This window comes from Chionomys nivalis, chromosome 8, assembly GCF_950005125.1.
Source record: "Chionomys nivalis chromosome 8, mChiNiv1.1, whole genome shotgun sequence".
Taxonomy (NCBI): domain Eukaryota; kingdom Metazoa; phylum Chordata; class Mammalia; order Rodentia; family Cricetidae; genus Chionomys; species Chionomys nivalis.
This window is the reverse complement of record NC_080093.1, coordinates 3,878,075-3,895,441: the sequence shown is the minus strand read 5'-3', so window position 1 is coordinate 3,895,441 and position 17,367 is coordinate 3,878,075. Positions and strand designations below refer to the sequence as shown.

Genomic DNA, 17,367 nt, shown 5'->3' with positions numbered 1-17,367 from the left:
ATTTGTTTAATGATGCAAAGGTGTGTTGCATTCTTTGATGCTGTATTTGTTTAATTCTGTGAAGCTGTAATTTTTTATTTTATTTTATTTTTGCCTGTCTAAAATACCTGATGGTCTAATAAAGAGCTGAATGGCCAATAGCGAGGCAGGAGAAAAGGTAGGTGGGGCTGGCAGGCAGAGAGGATAAAGAGATATCTGGGAAGGAGAAAGAAAGAAGAGGAGAACAGATAGAAGAGGTCATCAGAGGCCAGCCACCCAGACAGCCTTGGAGTAAGAGTGAATGTAAGATATACACAAGTAAGAAAAGAGAAAAGCCCAGAGACAAAAGGATGCCAGGATAATTTAAATTAAGCAAAGTTGGCAAGAAATAAGCCAGGCTAAGGCTAGCGAGCAGAAGAAGACTAAATTACAAGAGTTAATTTATTTGGGAACTGGGTGGTGGGCCCCCAAAAGAGCTTAAGAGCAAAGAATAAAAACAAACAACAGATTAGAGATGTCACTTCGGTGGTAACGCACTTCCCGCATACCCACAGAGCCCTGTGTTTGATTTCCCAACATCATCTAAACCAGGCATGGGGGCCACACCTGCAATCCCAGTGCTCTAGAGCTGAAGACAGGGGAGTCATCCTCAGCTACCCAATGAGTTCAAGGCCAGCAAGAGATACCTGAGGCCCTGTCTCTAATGAATTAATTAACTTCAACTGGGTGCAGTGGTGCACGCCTTTCATCCCAGAGCTTGGGGGTCAGAGGCAGTTGGATCTCTGAGTTCAAGGCCAGCCTGGTCTGCGTAGTGAGCTCCAGATAGACAGAGTCTCCTATGTGAGAGACCCTGCCTCAAAAATAAATACATAAATAAACATTAATTAACTAGTAAGACAAAATAAAACCGCTAAGTCTGTGGGAAGGAATGTGTACCTTTCAGAGTAGCAGCGGTTGGCAAAACACAAAGTGCATTTTTTACAGAGACATCAGGAGAACAAGCACCTCCAGTACAAAGCCCCGATTTAGTCAAAAGCACCCCCAGAACTAGGGCAGGTTAATCTCCAAGAACACTCAAAGAATACTCTCTCAAATCAAATGTTCCAAACACCAGCACACAAACAATCTCGTGTCAGCGTTAATACTGCAGTCAGCTTTGCCGGGGAAGGAGAAAAATGCTAAGACAAATGAGTCCATTAAACCGAGTCCAGCCCAGCCCGATGCCTCTTTGCTCTTCTTGCCAGCAGACATTGCTTCTGGCTCCCCAGGAACACTGCATGGCCATTGCCACCTCTTTTCTATGGTGAAGGTGTGAGTGCCACAGGGATTGCTCCTGTTAGCGTGCTGCCCAGGGAAGGAGGAACTACCACAGGGATTGCTCCCGTTAGCGTGCTGCCCAGGGAAGGAGGAACTACCACAGGGATTGCTCCCGTTAACGTGCTGCCCAGGGAAGGAGGAACTACCACAGGGATTGCTCCCGTTAACGTGCTGCCCAGGGAAGGAGGAACTACCACAGGGATTGCTCCCGTTAGCGTGCTGCCCAGGGAAGGAGGAACTACCACAGGGATTGCTCCCGTTAACGTGCTGCCCAGGGAAGGAGGAACTACCACAGGGATTGCTCCTGTTAGCGTGCTGCCCAGGGAAGGAGGAACTACCCAAATGTATGAGTGCTTCGGAAGACAGCAATGTTGGCCATAACCAAGGCCTTCCAATTCTAGATTGGAAGTCTAACCCCGAGTGCAATCGTCTTTGAGGCAAAGCCTGTATCTCAGCCACACTTGCTGCCCGCCACTGAGAACTCCTGCTATGTGTGCAGCGGGGGGAAGAAACACCACATTGGGATTTGGCTGGCAGCTTGGTCCACAGAAAACCTTCAGGGAAGTCTCTAGCTTGCCTTTAGTGACTAGTCACCAGGCCTTCAAAGACACCACGTAGGAGCCCACACCTCTCTGTGTCTCTGCAGATATCATATGCAGATGGCTGAGTTCAAGCCAGCTCTGTTGATGCCATAATAGAATGATTGATGGGCAGGGACTTCAGTGGAAGGGAGGGGCATTTCGTTTGCATGTGGCAAAATTTGTCCACTTTTCTTTTATGGTTGTCAGACAATCGGAATGCTATCGGGTTATAAACTAGCTCCTCTCTCTCTCTCATTCTCTCTCTCTCTCATTTTTCTCTCTCTCATTCTCTCTCTCTCCTCTCTCTCTCTCTCTCTCTCTCTCTCTGTGTGTGTGTGTGTGTGTGTGTGTGTGTGTTGCTGAGAATCCAACTCAGGGCCTCACACAGGCTAAGCATGTGGTCTGCCACGGAGCTACACACACACTAGTCCCTAGGACTTCTAGTGTTTTATTTCATAATTTTTTATTTGTTTTAAAACAGTGTCTAACTCTGTAGCATGGGTTACATTAGCACTCACGATGTAGACCAGGCTAGCTCACAATGTAGACCAGGCTAGCTTCCAGCACACAGCAGTGCTTCTTCCAGTCTCCTGAATCCCTGGATTTAACCATGAATTACTCCACTCAGCTCTACTAACTTATTTAGCACACTTGGAATTGTGAGTGTGTATGTAAGAAAAGACACTGTTTTATTTTTGCCCTCCCCACCATTTGCTGAATAATAGCTCAAGAGTTTAAAATATCACTTCAAAAAAAGTTGCTTACTGTTCTCAAGTATTTTCCATTGTTCTGCCAAACTTTATTTCAATATTTACTGACTTAAGACATTTCCTAATATGTTTTGCTACCTGGTAGGATAATATTCTATCCCATAATTAGAACTCTTTAAAGTTTTTTATTTGTTTCATTTAATAAAATTCGCTTATTTTTGCAAATACTAGGAGTACCATATTGCAGACCAATTTTTTTTAAAAAAAAAATTGTTGGCATTCTAATTAGGGTTTTATTTGTGGAAAACTTAGAAAAAATGAACTTCTTTTCTGTTTAGTTTGAATATGTATGTTTTATATGAGTGAGTGTGGTATACGTCTGTAGTATATGTACATGTTGCACATGTGTGTTCAGGTATATGTGCCCATACACATGAGTGCAAGACCAGAGGAAGATATTGCAGCCTTGCTCTGTCACAAACTGAAGCCGGCCGGCGGCTGGTGAGCCCCAGTGTTCTTCCTGTCGGCAGCCCCACATCATCCAGGTAACAGGCATGCATACCGCTTTTCCTGTGGGGGTTGGGATCTGAGCTCAGGTTGGCGGGCTGTGCAGCAAACGCGCTCTTAACCACTGAGCCATCACCTAAGCCCTGCTTTGTCTTTTTGAGACAAGATCTCACTGTGCGTCTTAGCCTGGCCTTGAATTTGTGATCATCCCACGTCTGCCTCCAAGAACTGAGATTATAAGCACATGCCACTACATCCAGCATCTTCACAGTATGGAGGATTGTGATCTAAGAACGCTCCACATCTCTCCAGAGACTTACACTTTTCACACTCCTCAATGTTGGATCTAAACCGTGCTCATATTGTTTGGGTATGTTACAATTAACTCTCCATGTTTTATTCCTAATGTTCAATATGTTGGGTTATCATTTTTAAAAAAATCTAAGAAACAAAACAACAAAACCCACTGTTTTCTATGCCTGGAATACTTTTTGGAACTTTCTAGTTTGGGAAAATCTGCTTTTCTCAAAGTCTCATCCAAACTTCACTTGCTTGATCAAGAATTCCTCAGCCCAGGATTCAATCTAGAAGAATCTGCCTTTCCTCCACCCACCTGCCTCATCTTAAACGTGACAGTATCATCTTGGTGGCACACAGTACTATGACTTCTTCAACAGGTTACAGGCTCCCTGAGTGTGGAAGCTCTCCAAGCCTGGCTAGACACAAATACTCAGTTGCTCTGAATGGTGAACGAGTGAATGAGTGATGGGAGGCATAAATTAAAGCCCGGATAAGGCACCCCTTCTCATGTTTCCACGGTGCTTTTACAGAGGTAATGATGATGCTACTGAAAAATGGTAGATTCTAGAATAACGTGATGTTTTCCCCATAAGCCCCAAGCTGTGTTCAAAAGAGCAGAAAGTAACCCAATGATAAGAAATGATGAGCAACCATGCACAGAAGCCAAAGTTCCAGCGGAGAACAGGAAAGCAGAAGGGAAGAGGGGGAGCACGCCCGCAATCTTTGTAAGTAAAAAGTATCCTTGGGGGACCCCACCCTACAAGCAAGGTGATTGACTGGGTCTCCCCTACATCTCCCCTTTTGGTCTAAATAAGACAGAGCCAAACCAAATACAACTATATACAATAGGAACAAATAATAAATATACTAAACATTCTATTTCAAAGAGTCTAAATAATGTAGAGAGTAACTACAATTATCTAATCTTCAACTCCATCAAAGATCTGAGAAGGGAATTAATATTACTTAACAAACGAAATGAGAGCCAGACTTACGCTTTCCTCGGTGTGCATTTCAGCTTAACGCGAACAGGCAGCGTTGTGGTACACAGAGCATACTCTGGCATCCACAAGACCCGCATTGAACTCTATGAAACATTAATTGGCAGATGACCGTCTTGGGTGAGTCCACCTGCTGAGGAATCCTATCTACACAATACTGACAATAAATATCTTCTCAGCAGGATAGGGGATATGCCAGGCTCGCACATCTGAAGTGCTGGACCCTCCCCTTTCCTACCCTCTTCCCATCCCACAAAAGGACCTGCAACTTCCCCATTGATGGGAACGGAAGGTATTCAGGATTCCCCTTCTTTCTGTCATTCATTTCCCCAACCCATCAGCAAAGCCTCAGACTCCCAGGCTCTAACAGCTTCCCACTGGCTGCTCTCACCATCAGCTTTCTGTACCAGGCTTTTTCTTTTAGGCCACCAACCAGCTCCCAAATTGTGACACAGAGACTTGTTACTAGTTTTGAGCACTTGTCCTACCTTACGTGTGTTTCTGGCTAGCTCTTTTAAGTCACATTAACCTGTTGGTCTTTCTCTACCTTTGCCTTGGGGCTTCTTTCTTCTGTGTATCGTACTTTCGCTGCTTCTCCTGTCTAGCTGGCGGGCTGGTGTCTGCCTGGCTTTTGCCCCAGGTGTGTCCCTCGTTTTCGCCTCTCTTCTTCCTAGTATTCCTTTTCTCTCTTCTTTCTCCTATTTATTCTCTCCACCCGCCAGCCCTGCCTATCCTTTCTCCTGCTGTTCACCTCTCTTATTAGACCAACCAGGTGCCTTGGGCAGGCAAGGTGAAACAAATGTAACACATCTTTTCATAATTAAACACACATCCTTACATCGTTAAACAAATGAAGCATAAACAAATGTAACACATCTTTACACAGTTAAATATCCCACAGTATAAACAAATGTAACACACCTTTACACAGTTAGAGTAATATCCCACAGCATAAACAAATGTAACACACATTTACACACTTAAAGTAATATCCCACAGCATAAACAAATGTAACACACCTTTACACACTTAAAGTAATATCCCACAGCATAAACAAATGTAACACACCTTTACACACTTAAAGTAATATCCCACAGCATAAACAAATGTAACACACCTTTACACACTTAAAGTAATATCCCACAGCATAAACAAATGTAACACACCTTTACACACTTAAATATCCCATAGCATAAACAAATGTAACACACCTTTACACAGTTAAATATCCCATAGCATAAACAAATGTAACACACCTTTACACACTTAAAGTAATATCCCACAGCATAAACAAATGTAACACACCTTTACACAGTTAAATATCCCACAGCATAAACAAATGTAACACACCTTTACACACTTAAAGTAATATCCCACAGCATAAACAAATGTAACACACCTTTACACAGTTAAATATCCCACAGCATAAACAAATGTAACACACCTTTACACACTTAAAGTAATATCCCACAGCATAAACAAATGTAACACACCTTTACACACTTAAAGTAATATCCCACAGCATAAACAAATGTAACACACATTTACACACTTAAAGTAATATCCCACAGCATAAACAAATGTAACACACCTTTACACACTTAAAGTAATATCCCACAGCATAAACAAATGTAACACACCTTTACACAGTTAAATATCCCACAGCATAAACAAATGTAACACACCTTTACACACTTAAAGTAATATCCCACAGCATAAACAAATGTAATACACCTTTACACAGTTAAATATCCCATAGCATAAACAAATGTAACACACCTTTACACACTTAAAGTAATATCCCACAGCATAAACAAATGTAACACACCTTTACACACTTAAATTAATATCCCACAGCATAAATAAACGTAGCACATCTTTACATAGTTAAAATAATATCCCACAACATCTCCCAACCACCGTCTGTCTTGCCCTAACCATCACAATAGCCCCTAAGTGGTCTTCCTACTTCCAGCCCCAGCCCCCTCCAGTCTATTATCCACACTGCTGACTGAGTGACACTTTGAAACTGTACCAAATCACGTCACAAGTTTCCTAAGAACTTTCCAGGCATCCTTTCTTAGCTCACTGAATCTAAGTAAACAAAACCTCAAGTCCTTACAGTGGCCTACAAGAAACAATTTGACACCCAACTATCTCCCTGACATTGGCCCATCTCTCTCTCTCTCTCTCTCCCCAACACACCGGTCCTCCTTGCTGGTCCTTAGACATACAAGTGAGACAGACCTAAGAATGTTCAGGGCCTAGGAAATCCTTTACTGAGTGTCTTCACGGCTGCTTTTCCATTTTCAGATCTGTGAGCAGACATCTTCCATCACCAGCCCATACAGAGCATGGTTTCCTGTGTCCTCGTCTCTCCAGCATCCTGATCTTCCACTGTGCCATCTCACAGTGACTGTGGGCATTTTATCAGAGGCTGTCCCCCGTCAACACCCACTGGAAGTTCAACTAACACATACCGAGTGACCAAATAAATGAGCACATCCTTCCTAACTATAAATCGAACCACAGAATAGACTCTCCTAAAGTAAATGGTCAAAAGGAATGGTGGGTGAGAACCCCAGCCCTCCTCTGGTTCATGCAAGCATTACACAAACGGTTCAATGGAGTAGTGAGATCAAAACACGCCTGGACCAAAGAAAGACAGTCAACTCTTCAACATTGTTTGTTTTGTTTTTCTAGCTTTGTGCGTTTTTTCTTTTAAAAATGATGTCTGTCTTCCTCCACTTTGCCCAGATTCTGGGACGCTCCTGTTCGCTCCCATTGGGAGCCAGAAGCCAGAAATAGCTGTTGCCTCATGGCCCTCACTTCCCTCCATTGTCGGCACCCAGTCCTCTGGAGCCTTCCCTGTGTGAGTAACGACGTCGGTCAGCCTAAACTAAAGACACACTTCAGGGTATTCTCTTCAGAAAAAGGGTATTTTAGAACGGACTCCACCGCCTCTACAGACGCATTAAATACTCTCCCAGTGTGTGCTGCGGCTGAAGAACTGGAGGAAGAACACACCGTACGGAAGAAAGAACTCGTTTTTTTTTTTTTAATTTACTGAAAGTCTAAATAACTTTCTTTTTGAGCCTAAAAAAAAAAATTAAAACACAAGGCTGTAGTCATATGATCTCTAGTCAGTTAGCAAATAATGTTTGAATGCTTGACCTACAACGCCGGCTTTTATTTGATTTTAATAATTATACAAAAGATTCAATTACAAAAGAATAAGGGCTTTCCCGCCCACTAATTATTTTTAATGGGCAATCCTCATATGTTGGTAAGTGCATGTTAGATAATTGCCTCCATAATACAACGTACTGGGAAAATAGAGCCCTAACATATTGGCAGAAGATCAAGTACATCATATGTGGCTGCACACACTTGCAATCCCAGCACTTGGGGCCGAGGCAGAAGCAGGCTGATTTGCAGGGCAGTCTGAGCAACACACGTGGCTACACAGTGAAACTGTCTCAAAACATTAATAACAATAATGATAATAACAACAATCATAACAGCCACAGACACACTGAAGTATACATTTTAAAGCTACTTTTTAAATTAATTAGAAGAAAGAGAAGGACATTGGAAATAATTGGATCTAGAGATGAGGCTTAGTTTCGGAGCATGGCCTAGCATGTGCACTGAAATTTAATTAATTAATTAATTAATTAATTAATTAAATGACTATTGAAACAAAAGCACCAGGCATCAAATTCCCACAATAGTTTTTCTGCCTCAGTAGAAACCATCATGTATGTAAATTACTCCTAAATTAAAATATACTCCAGGACATTATATCAGTTTGATTTTAGTTGGTGTTATAGTTGTACATCTATAACAGTTGCAATACCTGAGCACGCCAATAGCTCAGAAATGCTCTGAATTGAAATGAAGAAACGGATAACCAAGAATTTAAGCTTAACTTTTAATACAGCTAATCTGCAATCAGGTATGCAGCCATTGACCAAAATTCTGTCTTTTGTTTGTTGGTTTGGGTTGGGGGGGACTGTTTTCTTTTTGTTGTTGTTATTTTGGCTTAGGGGGGTTGGTTTTTGTTTGAGACAGAGTCTCAGGCCCCCCACCAGACTGTCCTGGAACTCACTTATAGACAAGTTGGCTTTAAACTCCCAACCCTGCGCTCAAGTGCTGAGGTGACAGGCACAGCCCACCATGCTCAGCTCTGGAGGCCTCCTTTAACTAACATGTTAGCATCCATGGCCCAGGAATGACAAGAATTTGCAGTGGGTTCTCTGGAAGACACACTCAACAGACAGCACTGACAGACAGACAGCACCTCACCATCCACTGTGCCATCTCAAAAGGCTTTCTGATGTATGTCAGTTCTGTTCTCAGTTGGTGAGAAGAAGAAAATGTTTTTTTCATTGTGAATTCTCTTTCTATCTGTCCTGGTTAAGTTTTACTGTCAGCTTGGCAGAACCTCGAGTCACCTGGGGGTGGGCACTCCATCGAAGACTTGCTTCTGTCAGACTGTGGCCATGTCTGTGAGAAACTGTCTAGACTGATGATTGATGATCAATGAGGGAGGGCCCAGCCCACTGTGGACAACACCATCCCTAGACAGGTGGACCTGGGTTGTATAAAAAAGCTAGCTGAGCACCAGCCAAGAGTGAACCAGCGCTTGTCAATTCCTTATGGTATCATGTCTATGACCATACCTCCCTGAACGTGCCCGATCTCTTCTTATGGTATCATGTCTATGTCCACACCGCCCTGAACATGCCCGATCTCTTCTTATGGAATCATAAGTTTAGCCAGTACTCATGACTGGACTTCCAGTGAAGCATGCTTGACTATGCTCTGTAGATTGGCACAATAGACGGCCTATCTGGATGGATGAACGGGTGGACAGATGCATTTTTCTAGATAATACTTTTCTAACCAGGGTAAAATTCCTTTCTCCTCCAAAGTGCTTTGGAAAGTGATGATCAGGTAGATAATGGCAGCCGCATGTAAATTATAGTTCAATATACATTTCCACTTAAAATTTTTCTCATAAATCACATTTTGATCATATTCTTCCCCTCCTCCACTCTTCCCAGATCTTCCCCAATATATCTAAAAGTTAATGATGCTCACTGATCTAATGTAGGAATAACTCAACCTTCTGAAGCCTTTGATGAAATGAAGTGCACCCTGCTACTGTGCGCTGTAGCCAAGTTCTTCATCGGTGGAATCCCTTGGCCCTTCGTGTCCGCAGTGCCCTCCCCACTGCTGAGAGGGGCTGACCGCTGAGATCCGCTTCTCCAATACTGACAGACAAACCAGCCACCCATGCCAGCATGCTGCCCAGGTCCATCATTTCTGGGCTCCATCTCTCCCTCTCTCATGTCACCCTTCTCCCCATCCCCGCTTCTGGGCCCTCTTCCCTCGTCTCATCCTGCTTCAGTCATCCAAATCCATCCGAAGCTCACGTGTTCTCCAAGAACACAGTTCTGTTCGAGAAGTCTCACTGACCCTGTGGTCCTCCTCTACAGCTTAACAGGGCCAGTCCTTAGTGTGCCATGACAGCCCCACATCCCTTGTTATCTGCCTCACTTGGCAAACCCTTTTTTTTAAAATATTTATTTATTATGCATACAATATTCTGTCTGTGTGTATGTCTGTAGGCCAGAAGAGGGCACCAGACCTCATTACAGATGGTTGTGAGCCACCATGTGGTTGCCGGAATTGAACTCAGGACCTTTGGAAGAGCAGGCAATGCTCTTAACCACTGAGCCATTTCTCCAGCCCCGGCAAACCCTTTTCTAAATATTCGTACTTCTCTCTCCCTAAAACACTGTGAGTTCCCTGAAAGCAGATAAGGGATTCTATTTATTATTGCTGTTATTTTCTGCAGAAATATCGATAGTCAGATAAACAAATTTGTCAAATCCAACAACAAATAACCTTAAACTTTAAAAAAAATCCAAGAAAAAAATACCGTAGACATCAAAGCAAAACTATGAAACAAGTTAGTATTCTGGGGGCTATTTGGAGAATGTAGTGATGAAGAGAATAGGAAAGTAGTAACTTTTGTCAAGTTTGTACAACCTCAAAAAACATATGCCCATAGCAAATACATGGGGTCTGCTAATTGACCAACTGCTAACACATAATAGGTGTTCGATAAATGGTGTTTAGAGGCTCAGTTGGTAGAGCGCTTGCTTAGCTTGCACCATGCTGTGGGCCTGATATTCACGGCTGTGTAAAACCAAGGCTGGGGCACAGTTTGTAAACTCAGTATCCCAGAGGTCGAGGTGGGCCAACCAAAAGTTCAAGGTCATATTAGGTTGCATGGGGAGTTTGAGCCAAACTGGGGTACGATACCCTGTCTAAATACTAGATAGATAAAAGTCTATGTCCTCAGCTAGAATACATGGAGGAAATTAATAGGCTGAGAGATGCATTTTCTCCTTTCCTGGATTTTTGTCTCAGTTCACTATAACCATATCTATTTGTTTCCCAAAAACCCCACAAAGACATCATGTGGGCTAGTTTTTTTTAATTAATTTATTTAAAAAAAAACAACAATCTTTTCTCATTGTACATACCAATCCCAGTTCCCACTCCCTCCCCTCCTTCTGCTCCCTCCACCTTCCCTCCCACCCCCCTCAGATTCTTTTTTTATTGTTTTTATTGAGCTCTGTATTTTTATCCATGCCTCTCCACCCTCCCCTTCTCCCATGATCCCCATGTGAGCTAGTTTTATGTCAATTTGACAGAAACTAAAATCTAGAAGAGAGAACATAACCCGAGGAGATTCCTCACCAAGCTGGCCTGTGGGCAAGCTTGTGGTTCAGTTTCATGATGGAAGATTGATATGAGAAAGCCCAGGTCACTGTGGGCAATGCCACCTCTTGGGAGGTGATCATGGGTGCAACAGGAAGATGAGCTGAGTAAACCATGAGGAGTAATCCAGGAAACACCCCTCCCTCCACACATCTACTGCCATTCCTGCCCTGATCTCCAATCATGGTGGAGCATGATCAGGACATGGGACATGGACATGAAATGAACCCTTTCCTCCCCGAGCTGCTTTTGGTCACATTTTATCACAGCAACAGAAACTCTAAGACAAATATACTAAGAAAAGTGTGCCGACCACCTTCCCTCCTCACCCCTGCCTGTGAGATAGCCAAGCCAACCACCTTCCTTCCTCATCCCTGCCTGTCAGGTAGCCAAGCCAACCACCTTCCCTCCTCACCCCTGCCTGTGAGATAGCCAAGCCAACCACCTTCCTTCCTCATCCCTGCATCCCTGCCTGTCAGGTAACCAAGCCAACCACCTTCCCTCCTCATCCCTGCCTGTTAAGTAGGCAGTTTAAAATGCTGGTAGATACTCTTCTACAATGTTTAATCTATACACAGGGCACATTCACACACGAGGATTTTTCTTAATTTACAAAACTTGGGTTCCAGTATTATACACATCATTCTAAAACTTGCCCTTTTCATTTAACAATGTATGATTGACAGCTGTCCAAGACAGGGCATATAGACCAAACTCATTCTTTCCAATAGTCCATAGTGCATACATCATACCCAGAGGCATTTCCCTATAGATGAACACTCCTCTTGCCTCTGCTTTCACGGGAGTTCTGAAATCCAAGGTGTCAAGATTCTCTGACACTGCCATATCATGCAGATTCTGCCTGCTCTCTCTGCTGGCGTGGCCGAGGCCGTCCATGAGTGCCTCAACCTCTCGTGCAGATGCAGTCTTTGAAAGGCTAGCGCACTCATGCCTTTTGCACAATGCCCATTATCTGTCATGTGTCTGACATTGAATAAATATTTAACAGCTATTGAACTGAACCAGAAACTAACCAATCAGAAATCAGCTGGAAGGTCTCTGACTACAGTGTTCACTGTGTTTTATTATCTGGGTAGGAAGTAAAAATAGGAAAATCTTGTTTCTAACCTTATGTTCTTGCACTGTGTTTGAATTTAAACACTTACTTCATAACTTACATATATTCTATCAATATGCTGGTATGTTTTGATCATATGGGAGGGTTTTAATATTATTTTTGTGACCTAAAGCTGCTCTTTTGATAACTGTGAGAGGATGCAGGCCCAGCACTCAGAGACATGAGCTCTCCAAGGCTGCCATATTGGCCTGCACAGAACTAAGTTGAGCCTGTGGAAGAGTCAGACTTCAAAATCTACCCTGAATATTCTTTAAATTATTTAGGTTTGTGTGTGTGTGTGTGTGTGTGTGTGTCCACAAACACATGTTAGAATGTGTGCATTCATGTAAGACTCTGTGGAGGCCAGAAGAGGGTCTTGGATCTCCTGGAACTGAAGTGACAGGCAGTTTTGAGCCACCTGATGCAGGTGCTGGGAACTGAGCTACGTCTTTGGGAAGAGCAGTAAGTGCTCTCAACCACAGTGTCTTCTCTCCCCATGCCCTACCCTGCATATTCTGTGTGTGTGAGAGAGAGAGAGTACACACACCTATGTGTGCAGGTGCACATGGAGACCAGAGATAGATGTGGAGTATTTTCTCCTACTGTTCTCTATTTCCATTTCTTTGAGACAGAGTCTCTCACTGAACTGAAGCACATAACCCAGACAGTCGGTGAACCCAGGGATGCCCCTGTCTCTATCTCCCAAACTGCTGGACGCCTAGGCCTAGCTGTTCGTGAGTGCTGCAGATCTGAACTCAGGTTCTCTGCTTGTGGCAAGCACTGTACTGATAAAATACCTCCGGGTCCCTGCCTCCCCAAATGTCTTTATTTGGTACCTCTGGCACAAAGCACTGGTGTCTGTATATGATTTCCAGATGCCTGAGAACCCTAAAATTTGGGGGCCTCATGCCAATCTAATAGTACTTAGAAGTACCTGGACATCTTTCCACGTGTGTGGCTCAAGGGCTCTGCCTTTGCAATAGATAATCCATCAGCTCTGCACCCAGACCTGGTAATCAGCCTTTTAAGAAGACGAATTATGAAAGCCTCTACTTAGTGTGGCCATTTCTTCAGGATGCTGAGTCCAGATCTGGAACATGATGAGCCCACTCTGTTCTCCAGTGATAAAAACACTCCACCAGGCTAAAAGTTCAACCAGACCACGTGGAGAAACTGTTGATGCAAACAGCCTAACTTACACTGCCACGAAAGTTAAAAACACTAATTGTTGGTTTAATAGTGGATTTAATTTTAGTAAATGCTCCATATGTCTTAAATAGTGAACAAGTGCATGTTTTTTCTCTATTTTTCTTCAATGAAGCTGTTCTCCTACTGAAATCCAACTTACGTCAGTGTTTCCGGTTTTGTTTTGTTTTAAGTTTTGCCCTCCATAACCTCACATGGGATAAACCAATGGGATTTACATTTCCCAGAGCTAAAGACTTTCCTGCTTATTATCTGTATATTTAAACAGACACATTAACTTTCTGATCCTGGGGTTTAATCTCCACCTCCACGTGTAGCGATGGCAACAGATACAGAACTGGCCAAACACCGGGTCACTCACAATTGTGATGTGTTTTGAGGTCCCAGAGGAGCCACTTCACCAAGCACAAACTCTACTCATCATTTAGAATTTTGTTTCAATCCGTGTAAATAACAGTACTTTGCAAAGACTTTGATAGCTTCTATGACTTGGTCCTCATGCTGGAAATGGAGGAGTCAGAATGGACGGTCAAATGACTGTCACCAAGCACAGGCAATCCTGTTTCCCGCCCGTCCACGTCACACAATACCTGTGAAGATGTTCGTGAACACTCTGGTCAAAGGACCAGAACCGGACAGCGTTGGGCAGGGAGCAGGATCTCCCTCCCAGTCACCAGCCAGTGAAGAGTGAGCACTGAGTACAAAAGCTCTCGAAACCTCAGCTCCTGTCAATGGGGAGGCAACGCTAGTGGCCACGCGTCGTGTTCTTAAAGGGGTGAGCTTGACAGTGAAAACCAACCGGCACAACTACGAACATGGGTTTGAAAGGGAACAGGAAATCAGCGTGTTTGAAGGTAGGCTCAGAAATACTTGAGAAAGCAGGTTCCATGCAGACTTAGTGCCCCTTTTAGTCACTGGACTATCTCCATCTGACATCCTGGATAAACCACAGAGACCATGTGAAATTAATGATGTCATCTGTTGGGCTGGATGCTTCCCAGGACATGTCAAGGTTCCCAGTGGTCAGGTGGCACCAACAGTTAGCGAGGCTTTGCTGCAAGGGATTTTAGTGGCGTGCAAAACCAAGTCAAATGCTCTTTCCCAAGAGTTTACAACCTCTGACATATTTTCCCCATGTGCTCCTTAGTGAGCACAAAAGTCAGGCGTGAATTCAGCTTCAGAACACTGTTTGGAGTCCCAGACCAAGAGTCCCTGGGATCACACAGGAGAACCTGCTCATCAAGTGCCTTCCGTACAAGCTGCATCCTTTTTCCTTCCGTCAACCCCAGCATGCACAAGGTATTGGCCATAATTATGCTGGACATGGCTCAGGGCTCCATGCCACCTCTATAGCCAGATCATGTAAAATGTAAATCCCAGCTCCATATCTATCCCACTTCTAGACACGAAGGTGAACAATCCCATTTCCAGAGCAATCACCAACCAAGATCAGATTCTGCAAAATGAATTTTCAGCATTCTGAATAGAGATTATGGATGATAATCCCCAGCGTGACCCTAAAAGGGAGTGCTTAATTATCTAACAGTGTAATTGAATTTCTAACTCTCTCCCATACCAAAAAGGGCCAAAGCTTCAGAGTTTAAAGACCAGCTCTGCAACCTGTCACAAGTCACTGGAAGGGGAGTCAAAGATGTCGAAGTCGCTGCTTTGCAAATACACTTTCTAAAAATAATCAATATTTTCCTTCAAGGCTTATGACAAAGCAACCGAGCCACTTCGTTTTAATTGCTTGCAAGCTGCACACTGACTTGATCTCTTTAATATTTCACTCATAGTAGCAGCCACTGCGCTATGACTAACTCCTCTCCCAAGCATCACTGCTGGCTCCAGATGGCAAGAAATGCATTCCCTTCACTCCTGCCTGAAAAGCAATTCTGATTTTCCCCCCTTTCTTTCCAATCCTTCCACTTCACCTGCAGCAATTATTTCTGCTCCAGATCAAAACGGGAGGGACGAGAAAGGGGGGACACCAGGTAACCGTTAGTACAGGTAAATTTACTTTTTTTTAAAATGAAGTATGAACTCTGCAGCTTTAAATCTTGCTGCATCGAGCCCTGGATTTCTTCCATAACTGAGCCACAAAATGGTAACAAGAAAGGAGGAAAAAAAAAATACCTCTTCCACCCAGCCAGCCCTTCCGCAGCTCTTCAGCAAGACTGGCAGTGGCCAGCCCATCCCCCACGCCCTCCCAGCCCAGAGGCGCAGCTAGTACAGGTGGGCTGGGCACCGGACCTTGGCCCTCAGGCTTCGCCCACATCCGGCGATCAAGGTCAAGGGCGAGCGCTTCTTTTCCCAGCCCAGGAGCCCGGGGAGTCGCTGCCAAAGTTTCAGGCCCGGCTGGGGCCAACACGACTCTCGCAGCCCCTTGCCCCCGGGCACCTGCCCAGTGCGCACTCTCCAGACCCGCACTGGGTCCGCACACCATGTCACCTGGTCCCCACTCACCTCGTGTGGTCATGGCTCAGGCAGCGGCAGCCGAATCCGGAGGGAGAGGAGAACCCGCAGGGCGTGGGGAGGATAGGATCCCGAGACGCGCTCACGGGCTCGCGCCTCGCCAGCCCCAGGCCCCGGGCGGACGCCGCCTCCCGCAGGACACCTGCTCCGCGCTCCGGGCCGGGCGGGCGGGCAGGCGGGGATCTGCAGGGCGCGGCGCTGCTGACAGCTACGGCCGGCTGGGCGGGGCCGTCTCCCCCGCCCGCCCGGTGCCCGCGGGCAGGCCGGGCCCACTCGGGTCCACTGGCTGCTGGGGATGCACTGCCGGCTTGGCTATCGCACCAGGCAGAGCTTTGTTCCTGAGCAAGGTGGGCATGTGATGGGGTGGGGGAGTCTGCGTGGTCCATACTGTGGACCCGAGTCCCTGATGATGATGTTGTTGGGGGGAGGGGGAGGATGACTGTCAGTGAGGCTTTCCAGCTTCCAGCCTTGGTCCCAGAGACACCGTTAGGACTGATCCTATACCTTCCATAAGTGCTGCCCTTGACTGAGGGAAGAATTCCACAGACACCTGAGGGGGGTTGACCCTCACTGTGGAGCAGTCTTTGGCAGCTCATAATAGCAGGTCCAGCAATTCAGAAATGTTCAAAGAAAAGGTGGACACAATTCTATGAAAAAAAAATTGGTCAATAATTGGAGAAAGCCCGACGATATGATGATCCTGTGGGGAGGGAGGTGTCAGGGGGGAAAAAAAAGACATAACGAGAAAAGAAAATTTCAAACTTCAGTAGCACTAAATTTCAAACCACTAAACTCAACAACTAAAATCAACTCCTTATCTGTCACCTTGACGACATTCCTTTTAGACAGGTCACAGTCCAGTTTCTTGTGTCTCAAGACTTTCTTTCCCTCCATCCTCAGCTCACTACGAACCTGAATCACCTGGGTGCTTGCAGGGTCGCCTCCCTGCCCAGCCTGCCTCCAGCTCTCCCTCCTTCACTCTGCCTGCTGCCTTGACAATAGTTTTTCTGCTTAGGACGTTGTCATTACTCCAAAACCTGCAGGCTGTCCCCACCGATCTCCAGATAGTCTTATTTCATCCAATTCATTGCAACCGAGCAATTCCTCCAACAGAGACTTAGTGAACATAGGCTACCAGCCAACCTTGGTGTCAGGTAGTAGTGCGACCACAGCGGTGAACAGGGTAGGCATGACCTATGTCCTAAACAGCTTCTGAAATGTTGAGAACCTTTGCACACTGAGCAACCGTGTCCCTCCTGTGCCACCTCTAGCTACTCCCCAAGCACCTTACACGACTACTTTCTCTGCTGACATTTCTCAATAGTGTCCCCTGCCTGTCTTTGCTCTCACCCTTCTTTGCTAATGCCTTCCTCCCC

At 44.9% G+C, this 17,367-nt stretch overlaps 1 protein-coding gene across 1 annotated transcript in view; it reads right to left on the bottom strand.

The window, feature by feature from the left end:
* Ablim1 (actin binding LIM protein 1) overlaps nt 1-16,261 on the bottom strand; it is a 281,482-nt gene extending 265,221 nt beyond the window's left edge. The window contains exon 1 of the transcript XR_009057579.1: nt 15,983-16,261. The gene's annotated coding sequence lies outside the window, so the exon portion shown is untranslated. The remainder of the gene's footprint in view (nt 1-15,982) is intronic.
* Between the last annotated feature and the right edge of the window lie 1,106 nt (nt 16,262-17,367).